Consider the following 26,635-nt stretch of genomic DNA (forward strand, 5'->3'; position numbering starts at 1 on the left):
TTTACTTTAAGCAGCAAAAAGAAGCCAGGCTACACTTTCAACACTTTGCTTGGACATCTTCTCAGCTAAAATATAGAAATTCATCATTTGCAAGTCCTGGCTTCCACATAATTGCAGGATAGAATTCAGCTAGGCTTTCTTACAGTATATAACAAGTATCCCCTTTCCTCTACTTTCCAAAAACGTGTTTTTATTTCCTTCTGAGCCTTCATTGGCAGAATCGTTAGTATTTGTATTTCTATCATCAGAGAGTTTTTGATGATTTAGATACTCTCTTAAGATGATATGGACTTTCTCCATCATGGTCCACTATTCCTTCTGAGCCCTCACTGGCAACAGCTTTAACATCTTTTCTTTTTCTTTTCTTTTCTTTTTTTCTTTTCTTTTCTTTTTCTCTTCTCTTCTTTTCTTTTCTTTTGAAACAGAGTCTCACTCTGTTACCCACCCAAGAGTGCAGTGGCACAATCTTGGCTCATTGCAACCTCTGCCTCCCAGGCTTAAACGATCCTCCCACCTCAGTCTCCCAAGTAGCTGGGACCACAGGTATGTCCCACCACACCTGGCTAATTTTTGTAGTTTTTGTAGAGATGGGGTTTTGCCATGTTGCCCCAGCGGGTTTCCAACTCCTGGGCTCAAGTGATCCATTCACTTCAGCCGCCCAAAATGCTGAACAACCACATTCGTATCAACAGTCTGTTTAAGGCAATCTAGGCCTTTTCTGTCATGTGCCTCAAAATTCTTATGGATTCTACCTATCACCCAATTCCAAAGTCACTTGCACATGTGTAAGTACTTGTTACAGTAGCACTCCACTCTTGGTACTAAAATTTGTAATGGTTTTCTATTGTTGCTGCGAAAAATTACCATGTGCTTAGTGGCCAAAGACAACACAAATTTTTTCTCTTACAGCTCTGGAGGTCAGAAATCTAAAACCAGCCTTACAGGGCTAAAAGCAAGATGTTGATAGGACTGACTGCTTCTGGAGGCTCCAAGGAAGAATCCATTCCTTGCTCTTTCCAGGTTCTAGAGGCTGCTTTGGCATGCATTGGCTCATACCTACATCATTGCATTTTTTTCCTTCTGTCTTTACGTTGCCTTGTTCCCTAACATGGACTCCTCCTGCATCCCTTTTATAAGGTTACTTGTGGTTACATTAGGACCACTCAGATAATCCAGATAACCTCCCCATCTCAAGGCCCTTAATCTAATCACATTTGCAAGTCCTTTTTGCCATATAAGGAAACACTCACAGGTTCCACATGGATCTCTTTTGGAGACCATTATGCAGCTTACCACAAAAAAAAAAAAAATACATCAGGTTATGAACTGGTTATTAGGGCTAGGTCTGGGGTGGGGGAGGGTAAGGAAGTGGAAGGTATGCAAAAAGAAGAGGACAAAGTGAGGAGAGAGGGTGTGAGGGAGGAATAAAGAAAAAAACCCTCTATTATAAGAAAAAAATGACCATATTTAAGCCAGCACGTGTGACATGAGCCCATTCATTTAAAATTCCATTTATATAAAATTAGATATATGTGTGTGAGTTAATACACAAAGAAATGAATGAAAGAATGGTCACCAAATATAAATGGCTAACAGGATGATGGGCTTTCAGGTAATTTTTATTGCCTTCCTTCTATTTTTATGTAAAAGTTTGAATATTTTTTACAATCAGCATGTATTATTTACATAATTTAAAAATAATAAAACTATTTTATGTGACAGTTTTAAAAAATTAAAAAGAAAAAAGATTAGATTCCCAATTCCAAACTTCAGGTGAGAGAGGATCTGATTAGCTCATCTTGGATCAGGTGATCACCCTTGATCCAATCAGCCTGGGAGGCAGGGTCACATGACACCAACATGGCTCCCAAGGGCTTTCTCCATTAGGGGATGAGGGAATGTGAGGTGAAGAAGGGTGTTGACCTGGCACACGCCCCAGAAATATTGATTACTCCATGTTAGGGATTTTGTTAAAGAAGAACTGTATGTGAGCCATGATCAAAGTGTTATAACCTTGAATTTGCTATTTTAATTTCTGACCCAATCTGAGTGAAGACCAGCCATCTTGATGGAAAGCTCAGCTGTAATTCTCAGCCTTTCCTGGGTATGGATATGGTTTTAGGCATTCTTCCTTGGTGAAAGGCTATAGCTAAGATGCCCAATGGTTTCTGCTGAGACAGTGATGGGGCTGGCCCCTGAGCCAGGTTCCCAGGGAGGGATGATTTGTAGACCAGAGTTCCAGCCCTGACTGGGATTCCCATGGCTTCCCAGACTCCCTCCTGTAGCAGATCAGTGAGGTGAAGTTCCAGAAGACCTTGTTTCCAGCCCTGCTTCATGTCTTACCAACTGTGTGACCTTGATCAACTCATTTAACCTCTCTTGGCCTCAGTTTCCTCATTTGTAGAGTAGGGATAATAATGCCTATTTCTTGGAGGTGCCCAGGGGATTCCTGGAGATGATATACATAAAGGATTTAGTACAGAGAAAATGCCTGATAATTTTTTATCTTCATGATTATCATGATCATCATCATCATCACTATTAACAGCCACAATGTGCTTGGATTCCAGAAACGTCACACATGAGCATCCTGGGTCCAGATGCAAACAAGGCCCTCAGAAAGAGATACCAGGAGCCAGGAGCAATATCTGCCCCACTGGCTGTGTGAGGATTGAGGAATGAATGCCCATAAGTGTGAAGAGCTCAGAACAGTGTCCAGAACAAAGCACACACCCAATATATGCTAGCTGTAGTGAATACCTATAAAGAGAGAGGAGAGGGGGGGAAGGAGGGAGGAGGAGGGGAGAATAAGAAAGTCACATCCACACCCAGAGAAAAAACAGAGGAAGAGAGAGAGGGAGGGAAGGAGAGACAGAAAGAGATGGAGAGAGAGAAGGGGAAGGGAAAAGGGGAAGAGAAGGAGGAATGAAGGGAAGAGAAGGAAAGGGACAAGAGAGAAAAAGGAAAACCAAACATAGATGAGGAGACAGAGGCAGAGACATGGAAAGATAGAACGTGAAAGAGACAGTATGTATCTAGGGGTCTCTTGTCCTCTCCCCAGATCGCCACCCAAGCTGTTCCCACTGCCACCCTTTTATCCACCTTCCCCAACCTGGCGTGAAAATCCACACCTTCCACCCATCCATGCCACGTTGCAGAGGGCTGTCCAGCTTCTTCCCTACCCACAGGCTTACTGAAGGGGCTGTAGTGGGGGCTGGCTGTCTCTGCAGTCATCCGTCTTGGACTCATCCAGATCCTATCGGTCGTAAGTACCACCGACCACACTGACCTATCTGCTGCCCCGCTGGCCTCCACCCCAGCTTCCCTATTGGTCCATCAGAACAATAAATGTCCTGCTGTCACTTTCTGTTTGCCCACCACCCCTCCTGCTTGGATCCAGGACAGGCACGGCCACAAAAGGAGATTTATACAATAAGATCCTATCCCTATGCAACTGTCATCCTCCACCCATCTGCAGAGGGGCAACTAGGGGCAGGGGGCTCTGTGGGGGCACCTGCAAGGGGCTCCACCATGGTCCTCGCCCCTGGGCAGCAGCAGCGGCGCTGATGGATGAAGAGGCCAGCTTCCCTTGCACTGTCTGCCTGCACTCCGCTCAATACTTCTTGGAGTGGCTCTATTTGTGTTGGGTGATATATAGGTCTATCCGGGCACCATTGGAGTGGAGTGGATCCTGCTGCCACCTCCCCTTCCTCACCTCAGCCCCTCCGTCAAGAGGGAGGCAGTGAATTCAGCCAAATCGCTTCACCAGCCTTCTGCCTTCTGGTGCCCTGGGCAGTGAGCATGGCTGTGGCAGTCATGAGATGAGGAGGCCTCCCAGGACATGTCACATGCAAGAGGGCATGTAGATGATGGGTCAGTTCAAAAACATGTGCATCTACTATGTGCCAGGAACCATGCAATACATGCGGGATCCGAGGCTCCATTAGACATGTTCCATGCCCTTGGGGAGTCTGGTGAGTTAGGCAGGGAATGTGTCCAAAACCAACTAAGGATGAAGGAAGCACCAAAGTAAGTGTCCCTTTGTGTGCCACGATCACTTGCTTATCCTTCAAATATTCAGTATGAAATGGTCACAAGTTTCTGCACTTGGTCAATGAGAGGCTGGGAGGATGAAATATGTAGAATGCTCAGCACAGTGCCTGGCACCCAACAGGCCTGCAGTAAATAACAGGCAGCTGGAGTGAGGCTGCCGGGGTGCAAATTCCAGCTCAAGCTTGAGCAAGCCCTTAGTGTCTTTTTATTTCTGTTTCCTCACCTGTAAAATGGGAAGAATCATAGTAAGTCCCTCATCAGGTTACTGTGAGAGTGAAATGAATTAACATGCATGCAAAGCTCTTAGACCACTATCTGGCACGTCCGAATCTTGTGGAAGTGCAAGCTGTTTTTATTATTACAGCAGTGCCCCCTGACCTGAGGGGGATACATTTCAAGACTTTTAGTGGATGCTTAAAACCATGGATAGTAATACACAGATGGTCCCCAACATATGATGGTTAGACTTATAATTTTCTGACTTTACAATGGTGTGAGAGTGATATGCATTCAGCAGAAAACATACTTACAGTACCCATACAACCATTCAATTTTTTACTTTAAGTACAATATTCAATATATAAGAAGAAGCTGGGCACAGTGGTTCACGCCTGTAATCCCAGCACTTTGGGAGGCCAAGGTGGGAAGATCACTTGAGGCCAGGAGTTCAAGACCACCCTGGGAAACAGTACCTCGTCTCTACAAAAATAAAAATTAAAAGATTAGCCAGGTGTGGTGGCATGCACTTGTATCCTAGCTACTCAGGAGGCTGAAGTGGGAGGATGGCCTGAGCCCAGGAGTTCAGGGTTGCAGTGAGCTATGATCATGCCACTGCACTCCAGCCTGAGTAACAGAGCAGCCTGTTACTCAGAAAAAAAAAAAATTAAAATTAAGAGATGAGATATTCAATGCTTTGTTAGAAAATAGGTTTTGTGTTAGACGATTTTTTTTCAACTGTAGGCTAGTGTAAGTGTTTTGAGGATGTTTAAGGTATGCTAGGCTAAGCTCTGATGTTTGGTAGGTTAGAGGTATTAAATGCATTTTCAACTTAAAGATCTTTTCAACTGAACGAAGGGTTTATCAGGACATAACCCTATTATGAGTTGAGAAACATCCGTACTGTTTTTTCCTATACACACATGCCTGTGGTAAAGCTTAATTTATAAATTAGGCACAATAAGAGACTAACAATAACAACGAATGAAATAGAACAATTGTAACAATATACTGCAATAAAAGATACGTGAATGTGGCCTCTCTCTTTCTCAGAATATCTTAGCGTACTGTACTGTACCATGGGTAAAGGGGACTACTGAACATGGTAGCTATTGGTTTTACTTTCCTCGATGCTGCAGTTCTTTGGGAGCTTGAGGTTTCACCTGCAAAATGGGGATAATAGCAGTTTATCTACCTAATAGGTGAGGATTAAAAGAGATAATGTAGGGAGATAATGTATATTCAGGGCAACTTGAATCTATGTTCCTGGGTAAAAACATTATTTTTAATAAGACAGATAATGTATGCAAAATGCTGTCTTAGTCCATTTTCTGCCACTATAACAGAATATAAGGAAAAGACATGTATTTCTCAGTTCTGGAGGCCGGAAGTCCAATAGCAAGGTGCCAGCATCTGGTGAGGGGCTTCTTGCTGTGTTATCCCATGGTGAAAGGAGGAAGCACAAGCTAACATGAGAGACAGACAGCAAGAGAAAAAGGGGGTCCACTACTGCGATAGCGGTATTAATCCATTCACGAGGGCACAGTTCTCATGACCTGATCATCTCTTAAAGTTCTCACCTTGCAACACTGTTGCAATGGCAATTAAATTTTAGCATGAGCTTTGGAGGGGACATTCAAACCACAGCAAATGCTCATCTCAGGCGTGGTGCTTAGCAGGCACACAATATACTCGTAGTGATGATTATCTGTTCACGCAAGCTTGTGTTGGAATAATTAAGGTATTTGACTTCTCCGTCCTCCAGAGGAGGTTCATAGTGACGTACGTGGTAGCAAATATGTATCATAGGTGCTGTAACGACATAAAACAAAGGCACATGGGTCTGGGCAGCTAGGATAGACAATTCCAGCCTCATCTACATCTACTCTTCAGGCAGAGGAGGCATCCTGGCACCTCCATGCCTTTGTGCTGGTAGGATTTTCCTCCCTGTATTCATTTCCTAGGGCTGTCATGACGAAATGTTACACACTAGGTACCTTAAAATAACAGATGTTTATCATTTCACTGTTCTGAAGGCCACAAGTCCAAAATCAAGGTGTTGGCAGAGTTGATTCCTTCTGGAGGCTCTAGTAGAGAATCAGTTCTCTGCTGTCTCTCTTTTCAATTTCTTTTCTCATTTCTCTTGTTTCTATATGCATTAAGACTCAATCTGTCTTAATGCCAAAGGGTATTTATGAACTCAAGTAACTGCAAAGTCCAGGAGATCGTGGTGGCTTCAGGTGCAGCTGGACCCAGGGGCTCAAATGATATTTTCAGGCATCTGCTCTCTCACCATCTCTTGGCTCTGCTCTTCCCTTATTGGCTTTATTATCAGGCAGGCTCTTCTATCACGGATGCACATATTATCAGTAGCCCAGCAGAAAGAGAGTGCCCCTTTCAGAATAGTTCCAGGCAAAGCCCTGCATGCCACTCCCTTGGTCTGGCTTGAGTCACAGGTCCAGAGTTGAACCAATCACTGTGCATTTGGTTGTCCAGGCTTGAGACCTTCACTCATTTATAACTGGGGGAAGGAGGTAGTGCCTTCAAAGGGAAATTGGTTTGAAGTTTCTATACAAAGGGGGAAGGTATGATGAGCTTGCCAAAATACTGACTATTCTCCCCACTCTCCTTCCTTTCCTCTGATTCCACCTCAAATGCTGAGCTGGACTCATGATGTGTGCAGAGACCCTGAGTCCTGGGTGTTCTCCAAGAGCACATGCTAAGTGGTGGGTGGGGTGAGAAGAAACAAGCGTTTGAAAGGTGAGATGTCAGGGCAGAAGAAGACCACTCAGCACCAAGAGTTTCTTTTCAGGGAATAAAAATGTTGAGACTTGAGGCCATCAGGTCCACTGCCTTAGTACTATAAATGGAGAAACTGAGACTGAGGAGGTGAAGGGACTTGCTTGGGGTACCCTGTGAGTCAGTGGCAGAGCAAGAAGTAAAACATTCATCTCAGATTCCTGGGCTGGTCTTCATTCCCCCACACACTTGCATGGTCAGATGGGTAGTTGTTTTGTGGGATGTAGCTACCTGCTTGAAGGAGACTCTGGAGATGGTGCCCAAGAAGAGGCGCCATTTTGGATGGACACTGAAGGATGAGTAAGCTTTTGCCAGGGTAGAAGGAATGGAACCCATACATCCAAATCCATACATCCTTCCATTCTCCCTCCTTCTCTTCCTTCCTTTCTCTCCCTCTCTCTTTCATTTGATTCTCCCTCCGGCCCTCCCTCTGGTGTGACTTCAGAGGGAGCGATCCTGGCTAGCACCTGGGAAGAGAGGGAAGAATTTGTTACAGCATCCAGGACTGAACCCATGAGAGCCTGAAATGGAGGGGTAGTGGTGAGACCAGAAGTCATAGCGTTCAAAAGCTTCCCAAGAAATGCAGGTGTCCAAGCATGGAGGGTGCAGCTTCCCAGGAACAAAAACAAAACAAAACAACAGCCTCAAAAGCAGGAACTGTACCTCCCTTGCCCAGAGTGGCCACTAAAAAAATTAATTTTATTGTGGTAATCATTTTGCAGTGTATTCATATATCAAATAATCACATTGGACATCTTGAATATATGCCATTTTAACTTTTCAATTATACCTCAATAAAACTGGAAAATAAGTAAATAAAATAAGGAAAGACAAAAATTCCAATTCACCAGTGAGTTCAGGCGCAGTTCCCTGGGGATAGCAAAGCTTGTGTGTTACAAATGCTTAAGGAACAAAAGGGAAACCTCGGAGTTGGAGAAAACCATTTAAAGCTACATGCCAGCCTCTACTTTCCCTCTGTCCAACCCCACACAATTTATAATCCCAGTCTCCCTGGCAATTAGCCCAGATCTCCCTCCACAGGGAGGGGTAGTTAGAGTTGGTCATGTGACCACGGGGTCACATGGCCCAGAGCTGGGCAGAAGCAGTCCAGGTCCTCAAAGTGCTCCATGTACTTTGCTTTGTTGGGCTGATTTGTTGCCCCTTCTGTCCCAGCTTGGCCTGCTTGGAGGAACACCTGCCGTATTGGGGTCTGCCTCTGCACTTCCCAGCCTGGTTTGCCTTCTCCTGTGCTAGAGGGGAATGACTGGGAGAAGAAGCTGGGGTGGTAGGCTTTGTGGCCTTGGCAAGTCCTTTATCCTAAAAATGGAGGCTCCTAAGTGAGCCTTAGTCCTCTCCTAAGTGAGCCTAAGTGAATTATCTGCTAAGTAAGCCTTAGTCATTTTCTAAGTGAGCTTCACCATGGCTTTCCTCAGCTGCAAACTCCAGGAGATGCCCCTCTCAGGGACAGTAACAGCTGAAGTCCTCATGGAAGGGGGAACCTCTCCACCCTCGTCCCCTCACCCCCTGCACCTCTGGGAGGTTCCTTTCCCACACCAAGCTCGTTCCCTCCCCACTTTAGGTTTCTGCATTTGCTGTTCCCACTGCCTGGCACACCATTCCCCCAGCTCCTCCAGTGGCTAATTTTTTCTCATCCTTGAGGTCTCCTTTTAATTGTCACTGTCTCTTGTCATCCAATTACTGCCTACCCTCACCCCAGTTCCCATCATTGCCTCATCACCCCATTTCTCCGTCTTCACAGCACTCACCCTATCTGAAACTATTTGTTCATCTGTCAAATGGGCAATAGCCCATCTCCCTTCTAGAATGCAAACTCCATGACGTGTGTCCCATCTTACTTGTCTTATTCACAGCTGAATCCCCATTCCTGATAACTGTGCTCAACACAGTAAGGACTCAATAAAGTTCATGAATGACTGACTGCCTCCTTTTGCAGATGAGGAAACTGAGGCTCAGGGAGAGTAAGTGATTATCTTAAAGTCCACCACAAACTATCTGCAGACTCTGAAGTCCTTATTCCTTTCTTTAGGTTATACTTTTCCCCTCATCTGTAAAATGGGGACAATGATGGCTCCTGACTCTAATGAGAAAGTTACAGGACCTAGAAATACCCCTTCCTCTAGGTGGGAACTCGAATTAGAACAACGCAAGCCCAGGTTTCTTCTCCCTCTTCAGGTGGGAAGCCTTTCAAACTCACTGCTAGCAGTGCCCAGAGAAGGAAACCATAAAACCCGTGACAGCATGGTTTATTGCACCCATGCAAACACACCCTCAGGCCAAATCAAGTTTCTCCCAAATCATAAAACCCTAGAATGTCAGCGCTGGCAGAGAACTGGGGGACTGTGTAGCCTGGAGGCTGCCAGACCTCGCTCAGCAATGGCCTTACTTGGGGAACAATTTTGAAACTCAGATTTCTAGGCTCTACCCTGAGCATCTATGCTAGTTGGAAGTGCAGAGGGTTTGCTGGGCTCTAACACCTGGAAAAAACAAAGGGAGGAAGCAGGATGGGGCATGGGGTCGGGTCAGACCAGACCACAAATGTGCAGATATGACACATTTCTGCCAGCCCAGTGGGGAGCTGCAGATCAAAGGTGGTTAGAGGAGTCCTGAGTTGGGCAGAAATGACCATGGCCCTGGTGCCACTGCCATGCTCACTGGCCAGGTGCCACCCTAAGGAGATCATGCCCTCAATCTCCCAGGGCCTCACTCAGCCACTGGCCAGGGGCAGCCCAGAAAAAGCATGACCTTGAAGCAAGCAAACACAGATGAGCTGGAAGTTATCTACAGAACACACCCCCGCAGCGGGGCAAGGAGGCTTTTCTTGAAGGGAAGGCAGCGCATCTCCATGCTGCTGCACTGCTCAAATCCATAAATCATAAAATCCCAAATCATAAAACCCTAGAATGTCCCCTGGAGGGACCTGAGATTTGGTATTTTAGTAAGTTCTCTGAGTGCCTTAAGCTCCTAAATGACTCCTTTTCCAGTGCTCTTTCCTTTGCTCAGGCTTCTCCAGGCCAGCACAGTCAAGATGAGCATCCATCCCATATCTGGTAGCCACATTTCAGGAGAGATGGAAAGAGGCAGGTGGCCCAGGCTTCAGGATCTGAGAGAGATGGTTAGGGCCTTGGTTCTCAACCAAGGGTAATTGTGTCCCCAGGAGACATTTGGCAATGTCTGGAGACAGTCTGGTCATAACAACTGGGGCAGGAGGTGCTAGTGGCCTTTAGTGGGTGGAGGTCAAAGATGGTGCTAACATCCTACAATGGATAGGACAGTCCCCACCCCAAATAATTATCTGGCCCAAAATGTCAATAGAGCTGTGGTTAGTAAATCCTGGTCCACGACCTTCCTGAAATCAGGAATGGTATTTGGTGAGTACTAGGTGCATTTTCCTGATTTTGGCTTCCCCAGTTTGGGCTGTGACCCAGACTAGGTTAGGACCTTCTGTCCTCTGGGCTCTGGCTTGCCAGAGCCATCTGGTGCCTAAACCTGCCATCCTTGTGTTCCCTCCAGGCCTTTGCACTTGCTATTCCCCCTGCCAGAACAATCTCTCCTACCCACCCCCAGCCTTCTTCATCACCTGATGCCTTTATTCATCACTTACTCTGTGCCAGGAACTGTGCTCAGTACTTGCCTGGTTTTTCTCATTTAGTCCTCACAAGCACCACCCTCTGAAGGTGGTGTGATTGTTGTCCCCCATTTAGAGATGAGGGAACACAGACATAAAAGGGTTAAGTGGCTTGCCCAAGGCCACACAGTCAGGGAGTGATAAAGCTGGAATCCTAGCTCAGGCAGGCTCCAGAGCCCAGAATCCTAACCACTGCACCACCCTGCCTCCAACAGTTGCCTTCCCACACTGTCTGTCCGTGCACTGGTCTGCAGCCTCCTCCAGGCTCTGGGCTTGGTGTGGGCAGGGACCTTGTGCCTGGCATGGTTCCTTTTACAGAAAGGGCCCTCTGGAAACATTTGGTGAGTGGATGAATTCATAGCATTCTGGTCTCCTTTCTCAAAGCTCTATGGCTACACTCAGGTCAGCATCAGAAGGCAAAGAGCCTGTGATCCACCGTTGAGTTAGAATTGAGCATTCGAGTTCCTGGTTCTCATTGAAGAGTGATGGAAGAAATGACCACTTGAGGAAGGCTTCTCTAGGTTTGGTGGAAGCCATAGACACCTATGTTCATTACTGTGACTCCATGTCCCTTCTGTGAATGGTCACAGGATAGAGCTTGCTTTTGAGGACATTGTGTCTAGGGAAACACTGGGCCCCTTCCTCACCTTGGTGTTTCCAGTGCTGAGTGTGGTGCCTGCTGAACAGTGGTGCATTAGATTCCAAGGGCAGCTGTAATAAATTGCTACAAACTATGTGGCTTAATACAACAGAAATTTATTCTCTCATGGTTCTGGGGGCCAGAAATCCAAAATCAAGGTGTCAGCAGGGCCATGCTCCCTCTGAAGTCTCCAGGGGAGAATCCTTCGTTGCCTCTTTCAGCTCCTGGTGGCTCCAGCCATTCCTTGGCTTGTGGCTTCTTCACTCCAGTCTCTGCCTCCATCTTCTTGTGGGTATGCATGTGGTCTTCTTCTCCTTTTCTGTATCTTATAAGGACACTTGTCATTGGATGTAAGACCCACCCTAAATCTAGGACGAGCTTATCTTGAGATCTTTAACTACATCTGCAAAGACTCTATTTCCAAATAAGGTCACGTTCACAGGCATCAGGGGTTAGGAACTGGACATATATTTTTGATGCCACTATTCAACCCATGATAGTGAAGTAGTTACAATAAAACAACAGTATTGGTATCAATGATACTGATATCCACGGTTAATTACTGAATTCCAATCCTGAGTCCTTTTCATATGCCTTGGCCTTATTAAAGACTTTTTTTTTTTTTTTTTTCAGAGTCTTGCTCTGTCGCCCAGGCTGGAGTGCAGTGGTGTGATCTCGGCTCACTGCAACCTCCGCTTCCTGGGCTCAAGCGATTCTCCTGTCTCAGCCTCCTGAGTAGCTGGGACTATAGGCACCTGGCACCATGCCTGGCTAATTTTTGTGTATTTTTAATAGAGACAGTGTTTCATCATATTGGCCAGGCTGAACTCCTGACCTCATGATCCGCCCGCCTTGGCCTCCCAAAGTGCTGGGATTACAGGCTTGAGCCACCACGCCTGGCTGGCCCTAAAGACTTTACCTGCAGCGTCTTCTTTGATACTCATACCAACTCTCACTCCTCCCCAATTCGCAGACAAGGAAGCTGAGACTCAGAGAGGCAATGTGACTCTCTTCCAAGGTCTTAAATTTCCAAACCTGGCTGTGCATCTGAATCACCTGGGGTGGGAGAGCTTGTCTTTAAAAAAATGCAGATTCTTATACCTTATCCACAGATGATTCTGACTTATGAAGGTCTAGGATGAATAAAATAATCAGCATTTTTATCAAGAGGAAATTTCCTCCTAGTTAGGTTTGGGAATGTGTCCTGGTTACTGTTGCTATGTAACAAATTACCCTGCTCCTTAATGGCTTAAAACACTCATTTTAATTTGTTCTGGGTTTTGTGGGCCAGGAACTTGGGAAAGGCTCAGCTGGGCGGTTCTCACTTGAGGATCTCTCATGCGGTTGCAGTTCACATGTTGGTTGGGGCAGCAGTCAGTTGAAGGCTCAGCTGGGCTGGATGTCTGAGATGGCTCACTTCTGGTGACTGGCAGGTGATGCTGGCTCTCTGTCAACAGGGGCTTCTCCAAGTGGCTTCTTCAGCATGGTGGGCTCAGGGGCACTGGACTTCTCAGAGAGAGGCTCACAGGCTCCAGGCATGAGGAGATCACACAGCATCACTTCTTCCATATTCTTGGTTATAAGTGAGTCACAAGCTCATCCAGATTCAAGTAGGGGGAGGAAGGGGACAGAGACCTCACCTCTCAGCAAGAAGACAGTCAAGGAATTTGTGTTCATTAAAAAAAAAGACTATGACAGAGTGGCTGCACACTACCTAGCAATACCTTCCTTTTGTCTTTTGGCTGAATGTTCATTGAAGTAGGTTATTTTAAGATGAGCATTATCCTGGAAAAAGGACGTCAAGCCAGGCTGGAAGACCTCACTCCTACCTACCCCATCCACCCGATTCCTACCCCAACCAGACTGGAGAAATGTTGTTTAGTCACCAAGTAGGGGGACAAAAAAGAGAATGGAAACTTCTATGTCGGCTCTGACACTTTCTCCCCCTCAATCCCATCCATGCCATCTGCTGTGGTCTAATGTTTGTGTCCCCCCAAAATTCCTTGCCCTTAATGTGATGGTATTAGGAGGTGGGGCCTTTAGGGGGTGGTTAGGTCATGAGGGTGGAGCCCTCATGAATGGCATTAGTGCCCTTAGAAAAGAGACCCCTGAAAAATCCCTTACCCCTCCCACCACGTGAGGACACAGCTAGAAGGTGCCATCTATGAACAAGGAAACAAGTCCTCACCAGACACCTAATCTGCTGCCATCTTGATCTTGGACTTTCCAGCCTCCAGAACTAAGAGCAGTAAATTTCTCTTGTTTTTAAGCCAACCAGCCTATGGTATTTTTGCTACAGCAGCCCACATGGACTAAGACACCATCCCTCGTCATGGGAGAGAGGAGGAAAGAAGGAGGTCTCTGTGTGTCAGTATGAACCAGTTCTAAAGGCAGCCACAGCCTTCTGGTTCCCAAAAACAAAAGTGGATCGGGGGTTGTCTGTCCCTTGCCCTCCCTTGACAAACACTTCTCCCTCTATCTTTCTGGGTGACCAGCTCCTATTCTCTTTGCCTCAGTTTCCCCTCTATATCTGGGCTGAAACACAGATTGCAAACTTGTTAACAGATTTCATGTATCCCTTTTAATGCTTTTAATCTGAATGTGCTGTCATTTTTAAAAATAAGAAAATTTCACCTTTAAGCAAAATCTGGTTTAAGCAAAATCAGCACAGCTGGCCTTTCTGAGCCCCTCTTCCTGCATGGCAAAGACTGAATAGTGGCCACCCCCATACAGGGGCTGGGGCTCACATGTTGCCCATCCCTCAATGCCTTTCACGTGTCTTCCCACCTGCCCAGCCCCTGCAGGCACTGGAAGCTGCAAGCCATGGTTTACATTGTACACTGTGAGTTAGATAGCGTGATGCCCACTCTGCAGATGAGGAAACCAAAGCACAGAGAGTTTAAGCAACTCCCCTGAGGCCAAATGCACAGGCGATTGCAGGGCCCAGATTCAGGACTCCTTCTCCCTTTTCTCCACAGGCACTGCCGCCTCTGAGTGGTCAGCACTGCCCCTCAGAGAGAGGCCTACCTGGTTCATTTCCCAGAGAAGCACCTGAATGACGCTCCTCCCTGTTTGTCTCTTCGAGGGGCTGGGCTATTTCAGGGCCAACCTCCTCACCATCTTCACCTGCAAGGCATTTCTCCTACAAGCTGGGAGAAGCCTGTTTCAGAGAAGATTCAAGAGACAGAGCAGATCCTGCTTAATGAGCAGTGGGCAGCAATGGGAGAATGAATGTCCAAGGAGTGGGGGAGGGGATGCTGTAAGGAGAACCGGTGAGGGCACCCAGTGACTTCATGGAGCTGGCCACCCTCTCTCCTGTTGGTGCCTCAATCCACGGGGACTCCAGGTAAGAACTACCTGTGCCATGAGGGCCCTCTCGGCTCTCAGCTCCCATCAGGCTCCTCCTGTGCCCAGTGCCCCCAGAGAGCAAGGGGTCCGGGGGTTCCTGCCATTCATTTACTCATTTGCTCATTCATTTAACAGCACAAAGTGTATGTACTGAGCAACTACTATGTGCCAACACCAGGCACTGCCTTAGGACTGGGAACACAGCAGAGAATAGGTAGAAAAAGAATTCCTGTCCTGGTGGAGGTGACAGTCTGTTGGAGGCGGCAGATGGTAAACAAATACATTGACACACAAAATCATATATAGAAGGACATGCTATGCAGGAAGAGCAAAACAGAATAAAACGCCAGACCAAAACGATAAGGGTCACTATTTTACATGCAAAAAAAGAGAGGAGGGGAGGGGAGGGGAGGGGAGGGGAGGGGGAGGGAAAAACCCCACCTCCCTGCAAAGGGACATTTGTAGAGACAGGGGTATTGCTATGTTGCCCAGGATGGTCTTGAATTCTCGGCCTCAAGGTAATCTTTCCATCTCAGCCTCCCAAAGTGCTGGGATTAAAGGTGGGAGCCACCTTGCCTGGCTGGGGCAAACGGACATTTGAGAAGTCGCTGGCATGAACTAAAGGAGTGAGCCATAGAGGTGGAATGTTCCAGGCCAGGAACAGCAGGTTGGAGTCCCTGAGTGGGCGGGTACCTGGGGCACCCAGGCCGGGGTGGTAGGGATCAGGGGAGATCAGAGAGATCACAGGCAGGATCTGGTAGGTGCTTGGTTTTAGCCTGCATGAGATGGGAGCCGTGGAAGGAGTGATAGGATCTGACTTAGGTTGTCAGAGGCTCACCCTGGCCACCAAGTGGGAAATGGATGTGGGGGGCAGTAAGGCCAGGATGGAAGCAGGGAGACCAGGGAGGAGGCTCTGGTGTCATCCAGGTTAGAAGCAGTGGGGGCTTGGACCCACATAGGTGTAGAGGCGATGGGACAAAAAGGTCAGACTCATGGGGAAAGTGACAGGTTTGGGCACCTCCACCCCAGCCAGCTGTCCCTCCTCCCTTTCCTGCATAGGTGGAAAAGGAGCAATAAGTGATAGGCCCATTTCCAGATTCCTGGATGGGTGAGGGAAGGGCTCCCAGCTCCTCAAAAAAGATGCCCTGCTGGGAATCCACTCAGCCTCCCAGGAGATGGGGCCTGGGAAGCCACATTGGGGTTAGCAGCAGAGCTGGTGAGTTCAGTGCTTGGGCAATGGTATCAAGTGAGACCCATATTTCCCCTCTAGTCAGCCTCTCTAATGCTGGTCAGCCATCTCAAAATGCATGTCTTTTGCAAGAAGGGTCTATTGTGGCTCATGACATAAGGGCTAAGTCCCCACTCTGCCACTCACTAGCTGTTCAACCTTAGGCAAGTGGCTGCACCTCTGTGAGCTTTAGCGTTTCCATCTGTAAGTTGGGGACCTATAAATAGTGCTTATCATCTCAAAGGGTTACTATGAGGATGGAATGAGATAGCGTAATGAAAGCGCTTAGCACAGTGCCCGAAACTGGCCCTGTCAGAAATGGCCATGATATCTAGGAGCTCTTCCTATCAGGAGGTAGAGTCTGTTTCCCCAGTCCTTGAACCTGACCTGGCTCTGTGACTTGCTTTGTCTCCTAGAATGCAGGGGAAGTAATGTTGTGCCCATTTCAAGCCTCAGCCTTAAGTGGCCTTGTAGCTTCGGCTCTTGGAACCTGATGCCTACAAGCAAGGAAGCCTGCGCCAGCCTGTTGGATGATGACAGACCCCTATCCCTGCGGACAGCCAGCCAGCCGCCAGACACGGGAGTGAGGCCTAGATCATTCAGCCAATGTTCAACCTACCAGCTGCCTGCAGACACATGAGCAAGACTGGCCAAGACCAGCAGAGCCAGCCCACACCAAAAGTGTCACCCAGCCAACTCACAGAGTCACAGACAAAATCAATTGTTATTCTGAGTCCTAAATTTGGGGGTGGGTTGCTGTGTCATAAACACCAACTGACCCAAAGCCAACTCAGCTTGTGTGCCTTCCTGTTGTCTAGGCTTAGCACAGGTGCCATACTAAATAATGCCCCACCCCAAATGTCCACATCCTAATCTCCAGAACCTTTGACTATGTGACCTTCCATGGCAAAAGGGATTTTGTGGGTGTGATTCAGTTAAAGATCTTGAGCTGGGGAAATGATCCTGGATTATCTGGGTGAGTCCAATGTTGCCACAGGGATCTTTATAAGAGGGTGGCAGAGTCAGAGAAGGAGATGTGATAATGGACGCAGAGAGAGAGAGACTGGAAGATGCTACACAGCTGACCTTGAAGAAGGAAGAAGGAGCTACAGGCCAAGGAATGCAGGTGGCCTCTACAAGCTGGAAAAGGCAAAGAAACAGGCTCCTAGAGCCTCCAGGAGGAATGTAGCCCTACCAATGCCTTGATTTGTGGACTTTTTTTTTTTTAGAGATAGGGTCTTAAAAAAATAACCCTATCAAAACTCAGAACAATGATTGATTTTGTTTGTGACTCTGTGAGTTGGCTGGGTGAGTCTTTTGGTGTGGATCTGACCCTTGGCTATATTGCCGAGGCTAGCCTTGAACTCCTGGATTCAAGCGATCCTCCTGCCTCAGCCTCCCAAGTAACTGGGACCACAGGCATGCACCACTATGCCCAGTCTCAGGACTTCTGACCCTCAAAACTGTAAGAGAATAAATGTTTGTTATTGTAAGCCACCAGGTTCGTGGTAATTTGTGACAGCAGTAACGGGAGGCGAACACAGCATACTAGGTCTCTGTGCCCACTGCACTTCCCGCCTTCTGATTAAAAGCAAGCTGGGAACCCGTTTTCCTTGAGACAGATGACCCTGACTATTGACAGGTATAAGGAATCAGAGTGAAAACAGCAATCATAATAACAGTTACTATTAATTCTTGAACCCTTATCACATGCCAAGTACATTAGGCTAATGGCTTTGTATATGTTATTTCATTTAATCTTCACCTAAGTCATTTGAGGAAGTACTATTTCCAGCCCCATTTTACAGATGGGAAAACCGAGGCTCAGAGAGTTTCTAAAACATACCCAAGGCCACACCACTAGAAAGTGGCAGGAGAGAGTCACATCCGGGTCTGTATGATCCCTGACGATCAGACACTCAAACCTTCCCTGGGCTCAGCTCATGCAGGAGGAACCCTCTTCTCCCTCCCATCTCTGTTTTGCCTCTTCCCCAGGTTGGGCAGGGGGGCTTCCCATACATTTTCCTCACTCTCAGCCCCTTTTTCTTTCTCCCCAAGCCTCAACAAAAGGCTCTTTCACTCTTCACATGCCATTTTATCCGGCACAGACAGCCTGGCATTTTTGAGAGGAACTTTATTTTCTTTTGGCTTTCTCTCTGTTTTGTAGCAAAGAAAATAGAAATTGCAAAATTATAGACAAGTTCTCAGACTGTAGATTTCTGATCCCAAGAATTCCCTGCAGCCAGGACCGGTTGGCACTGATGACTGGCACAACGCCTGGCTTCCCCTCCTCCCAGCTCCAGGCCTCCACCTGCTGGGCGGCATCTTGTCCCCCATCCTTGCAAGAGATTTACCTAAAATTAACAGTACACGATGATCTCACTTGTAGAGGACGTCTGTGACTCGTACTTGACTCCTGGTTATGTGAGAAGCACTCCAGTTCTTTTAGGGGAACTGCAGCTTGCTCCCTCTCAGGCCAGGTGGCCTTGATGTAGCTGACTCCACCCCCAACTTGTGGGAGAGGCAGGTGACCCAAGGCCAACGACAGTGCCACATCCCCTCTCCCATAGTGACTGGTCCAGGCACGGGCATGTGCCCCAAGATGAGCCAATCAGAACTGAGGAACAAGGATGCCTGTATCTTTCCTGGCACTACTGGGTAAAAGTCACTCTCATTTTTTTGTGGTCAATGGCTGAGCAGCTGGTGACCATCGTTGCCAATGTATGGGGAGAGGGTGCCTGAGGCTGAAGCCAACACAGAGGAAAGTACCAGTGAGGTTTCAAAAAAGACAAACTCTTGAGGCCATTGTTTGAGGACCTGGATCCAGCTGTGCCTGAAGTCCTAGATATAACCATTAACTTATCAGTCAATGAGAACATAAATTGCTTTTTGCTTAAGCCACTTTGTGCCAGGTGTCTATCACATCCAGCTTGACCAATGTAATAGCCAACGTTTATGAAGACCCGTTTATTTTATTTTATGTTTTTAAGACAGAGTTCCACTCCGTCACCCAGACTGGAGTGCAGTGGTGTGGTCTCGGCTCACTGCAACCTCTGCCTCCCAGGTTCAAGTGATTCTCCTGCCTCAGTCTCCTTAGCTGAGATTACAGGCACCCACCACCATGCCCAGCTTTTTTATCTTTTTAGTAGAGATGGGGTTTCACCATATTGGCCAGGCTGGTCTTGAACTCCTAACCTCAAGTGATCCACCCACCTTGGCTTCCCAAAGTGTTGGGATTACAGGTGTGAGCCACTGCACCTGGCCAGAACTGTTTTAGTTTGGGTTCTCCTGAAAGCAGAGCTTGAGACAAGGACTTGGGTGCAGATAACTTATTTGACCAGTGATCTCTGGAAGCAGGAGTGAGGGATGAGGGAGAGTAAGTCAGGGAAGGAGGAACGTCAATGTAAAAGTGCCATTACAGATAACAAAGACTCAATCTCTCTGGAACCTGTTGAGGGGTGTAGAGAATGCTTTCCAGAATTGTCTACTGAAGACCAGAAAACTGCAATAGCATCCACTGTCCTTCACTGTCACGAGGGGCTGACCCCAGGGGCGATGTGGTAGGCAGAATGATGACCTCTAAAGCTACCATTTCCTAATCTCCAGAGCATGTGAAATGTTCGGTTACATGGCAAAGGGTATTAAGGGTGCAGATGAAATGAAGGTTGCTAACCAGCTGACCTTAAAACAGGAAGACCATGCTGGGCTATCTGGTGGGCCCCGTGTAACCACAAGAGCTCTGATAAGTGGAAGGAAGGGGATGACAGAGGGACAAGCAGAGATGGCAATGAGAGAAAGACTCAGCCCAAAACATTGCTTGCTTTGAAGATAAAGGAAGGGACCATGAGCCAAGGATTAAGGGCAGCTTCTAGAAGCTGGAAAAGGCAAGGAAACAATTCTCCCCTAAGCCTCTAAGGGTGCAGTTCTTGATTTTTAGCACAGCAAGTCCCATGTCAGGCTTTTGACCTCCAGAACTGTAAGATAGTGAAGGGGTATTGTTTCAAGCCACCCAGTGTGTGGCAATTTGATACAGTCGCTATAGGAAAGTAATACAAGTCATAACCCTCCATGTCCAGGCTGCATTGTGTATGGTTGAGTGGACTCCCATCACATCCAACAGGGCCTAAGACCAAAAGAGGAAAGACACACAGCTCATGCTGGAGGCTGTGTGCTGTCACCATGGTGAATCTCAGTTTGCTTGCACAGAATGGCCCACCGCAGCTGCAACTTAATTAGAGTTGGGCCAAAGGAACACCATGACATGGGTAACCAGAGGCAGCTGCCACAAGCAGTTCCTTTGTGCCAAGCACTGTGCAACTGAGTAACTCCATCCCTGCCCAGGACAGACATCACTAATCAATTACAGCATTCTTGCTCCATAAGTCCAGACATGGCTGCAACATCATTCATCACATAGTGCTCCAGGCAGGCATTACTGATTGGAGTTGGAAGGGTCAAGAGGTTCCATGGCCATTATCGGTTGAAGATGAAGGAAGGGGCCATGAGCCAAGGATTAAGGGCAGCTTCTAGAAGCTGGAAAAGGCAAGGAAACAATTCTCCCCTAAGCCTCTAAGGGTGCAGTTCTTGATTTTTAGCACAGCGAGTCCCATGTCAGGCTTTTGACCTCCAGAACTGTAAGATAGTGACGGTGGAGGATGAATCCACCATCCTCCTCAATAGCAAAGCTTCAAAATCCTAAAATTGAGAAAGGAAAATACTCTTGGGAACACAGCTCTGCCTAAGAGAAATGTTACTAAAGGGATTCCAAATTCTTCCCTATCTCCACCCTAAGTCCACATCACCCCAAGATTTGCCTCTTCCCTTGGGTCTTCTTATTACTTATACGACTACCACATGCTAGTAGATTACTAGTGTCTACAACCATGAAAATTGCTTCTACTTATTGAGCACCTATTCCATGCCAGACACTGTTATAGACCTGTCACCTAAATTTTAGAACATTCTCAGAATGAAGGTATTAGCCCTACTTTGAAGGTGAGGAAATTGAAGTTCAGAGACATTAAGTGCCTCTTACTAGCCTAGGGTCATATCATTGCCACTCCTAGTAAGGGAAGTGCTCCCTTAAATGAACAAAACATAAAAGCAAGCTGCTTGCATTTAATGATACAGCATGAGGGGCCGGGCGCAGTAGCTCACGTCTGTAATCCCGGCACTTTGGGGAGGCGGAGGCGAGAGGCTCCGTTGAGCTCAGGAGTTTGAGACCAGCCTGGGCAACATGATGAGACCCCACCTTTACAAAAAATAAAATAAAAAATTAGCCAGGCATGGTGGTGCACGTCTGCAGTCCCAGCTACTCAGGAGGTTGAGGTGGAAGGATTGCTTGAGCCTGGGAGGTCGAGGCTGCAGTGAGCCATAATCACGCCACTGCACTGCAGCCTGGGCAACAAAGCGAGACCTTGTCTTAATAATAATAATAACAATAATAATAAATAAAGTATGAGGACGGGGCTCGGATAGCTTTAAAATACTCAGAGCAAAAATGGGAGAAGTATGTGAAAAGGGGACTCATTCCCTCATTTATTCATCCAGAGTTTCCTAAGCAGCTACTATATGCTGGGTGCTGGGGCTACGGCACTGACTCTGCCAGATATAGTTTCTATCCTCATGGAGTTCACAGTCTCCTCGGGGAGGAGAGACCACACACAGGCCAATACACAAACAACAAACTTCCAGATTGTGACAAGTGTCCTGGTGGGCATGAGGAAGGTGCCAAGATAGAGAACTTCAAGATGGCCTCTTTGAAAGCAGCTCTTTTCCTCCTTACAAACTCCCTCCCATCTGCTTTCTGGGCTTCTCCCAAGCAGGTCACTTTTATCCTCAGTGCCCAGTGGTACAAGTCCATTTTCTCAAAAAGCTACCCATTTCCCATCATGGTTCTCATTTCAGTCTCCCTAATCATTTTGGCTCATCTTCCTGTATTAATTAATTAATTAAACATTTATTGAGCTCTGACAGTGTGTATGAGGATGGCCGTATAGTTCGCTCTGACTCTGTGATTACCCCCGTGAACTCTATCATCCTGGGCGCCCAAAACCATGGTGACTGAGGTATGAGGTCTACAATCCATATGTTAATAGATTGCTAGAGCCATAAGGATCCTGGAGTTTATTCGCAGAGTTTGAAAGTTCACCAGCACTTTGGAAGGCTGAGGCAGGAGGATCACTTAAGCCCAGGAGTTGGAGACTGGCTTGGGCAACATGCTGACACCCCATCACTACAAAAAATACAAAAATTAGTCGGGTGTGATGGTACATTCCTATAGTTCCAGATACTCAGGAGGCTGAGGTGGGAGGATCACTTAAGCCCAGGAGGGAGGTCGAGGCTGCAGTGAGCTGTGATTACGCCACCATACTCCAGCCTGTGTGACAAAGTGGGACTCTGTCTCCAAAAAACAAACAAAAACCCACAAATTCCTACACAGGGCAGGCAGTCACCATGAAGGTGTGAAAAGTAGCTGGGTGTAAGACAATAGGGAATGGTGGAAACTGTGGTAAACTGGAGACCTCATACTCTGCTTAAACATGGGGACTACTCCTCCTTTTCAGCACATGGCTGCCATGTGGAAATACAGGCCCAGCATGCATAGATTTTCCTATTTTTTTAAGAACCCAGAAATTAAACATTTTTTGCAAACTCTCCCAACTTTTAAATGCTGGCAATTAATGCAACTAAAAATAAAAACTGAATGGGGAACAGGGGGCTCATTGCCCATAGGCTGATCTGACTCTCCATCTATAACACTTTTTGTGTTACAGATGGGGAAACTGAGGCTCAGAACAGAGAGGTGGTTTGTCTAAGATTTTACATGGCAGCTCAGTAAAATTGTCCCATTTTCCTTAGAATCAGAAGCCCATGGTGCCTCTTTTCCAGGGTCACCAACCCTTCCCCAGGAACTCCAGGGCCAAGGAATCTCCCTGTGGATGGGGACCAAAGTGGGAGGTGGAGGCAGAGTTTTTCTAAGTTCAGGACTCAGCATGGGCACCCACATTCCTGATGCATTTTTCAGAGGCTGGAAAATGATTCCGGGTGTGTGGACACAAGAGTCCATGTTTTCACTCCAGGTCTCCCCCTTTGTGTCTCTCAGTCTCTCTGTCTCTGTACCGTCTATCTGTGTCTCTCAGTCCATTTCCTGGTCTCTCTTCTTTCCGTCTCTCTCATCGTTTCTGCCCATCTGTGTCTGTCTCTCTTCCTCTTCTTTCCCTCTCCTTCTCTCTCTTCCTGCTTCTCTCTCCCGCTTGTGTCTCTCTGCTCTGTCCGTTCCTCTCTGTCTCTCCGCATCTCTCCCTTCAGCTCTGCTGCTCTCCCTTACTCCCTTCCCACACCCCCGTCCCCGCCAGGTCTCTCCTCTCCTGCCCTCTGAGTCCCTCTGGCCACCATGGAAAGGTTACTGTAAACGGGAATGAAGCTGAGGGCAAAAGTAATCAACCCCCTGGCTGACCTCCGATCCCGCTCCCCACGCCCAGGCTGGCTCCAGCGGTGCCCCCTCCCCCGCCACAACCCCGGCCCCCCTCCCTCCCCACCCCCAGGTCCCCTTGCTGACAAAAGGCCTATCTTCTCTCTGCCTAAATGATTTAAATTCTAATCAAACATCATTTATAGTACATCTCGGAGCCGTCTCCTGGGAGCTGCTCCCACATGAGACGTTGCCATGGCAACCGGGGGGTCTTGTTTCAGAAATGTCAGATTGTATTATTGTCTTCACACTTCTCTGATAACCTGGTGTCTCTCCCTCTCTCTCTCCCGCTCCCTCACTCACACCACCATCCCCAGGATTTTATTCCTCCTCTTTCTCTCCCCCTCTCGCTGCCTTTCTAACCTCCATTCAACCCCCTAGACTCTTCCCAGGACCCCCCAGCCTTCCTCCAGCCCCAGGACAAAATGGCCTGATCGATTTCATCCTCCAGCCTCTCGCCAGGCCCAAGGCCCCCTCCCGTGCCTCTGGCCCCGGGGCCTCCTCCCTTTGGGAAAGGTGTCTTCCCCGCCACCACCCCTCATCTTCGGCAGACACGCTACCCCCTCTAGGGGTTTGCTGGAGTGCTCTGCTGTCATTTTATTTTGCTAGATATGAAAATGAGACATAGATTTTTTCCAGCGATGCGTATGTGAAGTTCTAATCTGGCTTTTCAGATTTTTTTTCTTTTTGGGGAGGAGGTAGTGGTGGGAGAAATCAGGCACCAGGCTCTTAACAGGATCCAAATGGAGAAGCAGAGCATGGGGCAAAAGATGTGATGAGGTGTATGCCCTTGTGCATGTGTGCATGTGTGTGTGTCTTCATGTCCGTGTGTGTGCACGTGTGTGTGCATGTCCGTGTGTGTGCATGTGCCTGAGTATATGCATGCAAGAGCATGTATGTGTGTATATGTGCTCATGTGAACGTGCGCTCATGCCCGTGTATGCATGTGTGTCCATGCATGTGTATGCATGTATGTGTGTGCGCAGGCCAGTGCCCATGCATGCATTCATATGCATGCATGAGTGTGCCCATGCCCTATGTGCATTGTGTACATGTGTGTGTGTTCATGTGTGTCCATACCCATGTGTGCATGTGTGCATACATGCATGTGTGTTTTTTGTGTGCATGTGCCTATGACCATGTGTGTGCATGCATGTGTGTGATATAGGAGATGTCTTTCCCAGCCTGGCTGTTGGCACCTAACAGACAGCTCTCAGGAGCTATGCGCTTGCCCTGGTTGTCGCACAGTCCTTCCTGTGCATAAATGGGCACATTTCAATGATATTTTCACATTTAGGTTAAATTCTTCACCCTGTCTGCTGCGGAGATGCATTATCCCTGCCATAGCCCAGAGAGATTTCTCTAAACCCAATGATCCCCTCATTCCACAGATGGGTAAGCTGAGGCCCCAGGAGGGGCAGTGGCATGTTCCAGGTCCAAGGTCACAGGAGGGCCAGAGGTGGCACTGGAGCAGAAGTTTCCCTCTGCCAGGCCACTCAGGAGACTGGCCGGGTCTCAGGGCTGGAACTGATGGAGCCCCACTGCCCCTCAGAGATGGCACCTTGGAGGCACAGGCTGGCAGCATTGGTGCAGCCCCTGCAGGCTTTTATAGGGCTGGCAATGATGCTCACTGCGTGCCACACACTGCTAAGCCATTACAAGAATTATGTCATTGAATCCTCAGAACAACTAGGAGGAGGGTCTATCATTATTCCCATTTTGCAGCTGGAGAAACTGAGGCTCTGAGTGGTGATGTGAGGCAGCCTAAGTTTGCAGAACCAGTAAATGGCAAAGGTGGGATTGTCTGTGGTTCTACAGTGCACCTTTTCCATTCACCACACTGCTTCCTGCAGTGAGGGACAGAGAAAGCCCTGCCCCCTTGAGTACTCAGAAGACTGGGAAGTGCATTTGGCTTTGTCCCTGACACCCCGAGAGTCACATCAGCAAGTTCAGGGATCAGTTGCAGTGGTCAGGAGCAGCAGTGTGGGGTGGAGGGCCTGGGATGGAGCAACCACAAAATGTGATTCAAAATATCCCCAAAAATCTTATTCCCCTATTTCACAGATGAGGAAACTGAGGCTCAGGGAGGGTCAGGAACTTGTAAACGGCAAGGATGGTGCCCAGCTGGGTCTGAGCAACTCTGGTGATTTCTACTGTGTGATGAGGAGCAGACAGCCTGGGTCTGCCCCTCCCTGGTTGAGTGACCCTAGGATCACTCCCTACTTGTCCGGAACCTCAGTTTTCCCATCTGTAAAATGCAGATCAAAAGCGTACAACCTATGTAGGATGGAAGTGAGGATGACGTGAGTTAATACTGGCCAGCACTGGTGCCTGGTGCAGGGAAGCCCTGGATAAAGCTCTGCGTGTGATGCGTGTTTTGCAGCTGGGAGCGCCTCTGCTTGGATCTAGGCCTCTTCTGTGGCTGTTTTCTTTCTGCCCCTGTCCCCGCAGCTGAGTGAGGTCAAATCCTTAATACATGCCAGATTCCCCCCTTTCCCTGTTTTTTTTTTTTTGCCTATCTCTCCAGTGAATGGGGCCTGGAAGATCAGTGCGTGGGCTCTTATGGGCCTTCCACCCCTCTAACCCCATGCCTGGTACCTCTGCAGCCCCACCCCAGCACACATAGTAAGAGAGAGAGGCTGCCAGGGCCCAGAGCTTGCCTCCTGTGCAGCCACGCACAGGAAATTCTTATTAATTTTTTAACATTTTCATTTCTCATTGGATTTTAAGAAGTATGGACCTGGTCTCCACCTAGACACAGCCAGACACGGAGAAACACGACCCGCTGTCTCTCACTGACTCTGTGGTTTCTCACTGTCTCTGTCTCCCTGGGGGTGTCTCTAGATTTCTCTGTGTCTCTCACTGTCTCTGTGTCTCTCTCTGGTGTCTTCCTGTCTCTGTCTCGCTGGGTCTCTCACTGTCTTTCTGGGTCTCTCAGTCTCTGTTTCTCTGTATCTCTCACTTTCTGTGTCTTTCTTTGTGTCTCTCACTGTCTCTGTGTCTCTCTCTTGGTGTCTCCCTGTCTCTGTCTCTCTGAGTCTCTGTCTCTATGTCTCCCTGGGAGTGTCTCTAGATCTCTCTGTGTCTCTCACTGTCTCTGTGTCTCTCTCTGGGTGTCTCCCTGTCTCTGTCTCTCTGGGTCTCTCACTGTCTTTCTGTATCTCTTGGTGTCTCTCTGTCTCTGTCTCTCTGGGTCTCTCACTGTCTTTCTGTATCTCCTGGTGTCTCTCA

The 26,635-nt window shown here is 47.8% G+C and overlaps 1 protein-coding gene across 1 annotated transcript in view; it reads right to left on the minus strand.

Moving 5' to 3' along the window:
• Positions 1-5,532: 5,532 nt before the first annotated feature.
• Positions 5,533-26,635, minus strand: part of RBM19 (RNA binding motif protein 19) — a 218,598-nt gene continuing 197,495 nt past the window's right edge. Inside the window, exon 25 of the mRNA XM_055359196.2 lies at positions 5,533-7,535. The gene's annotated coding sequence lies outside the window, so the exon portion shown is untranslated. The remainder of the gene's footprint in view (positions 7,536-26,635) is intronic.

This window comes from Gorilla gorilla, chromosome 10 (assembly GCF_029281585.2).
Source record: "Gorilla gorilla gorilla isolate KB3781 chromosome 10, NHGRI_mGorGor1-v2.1_pri, whole genome shotgun sequence".
Classification (NCBI taxonomy): domain Eukaryota; kingdom Metazoa; phylum Chordata; class Mammalia; order Primates; family Hominidae; genus Gorilla; species Gorilla gorilla.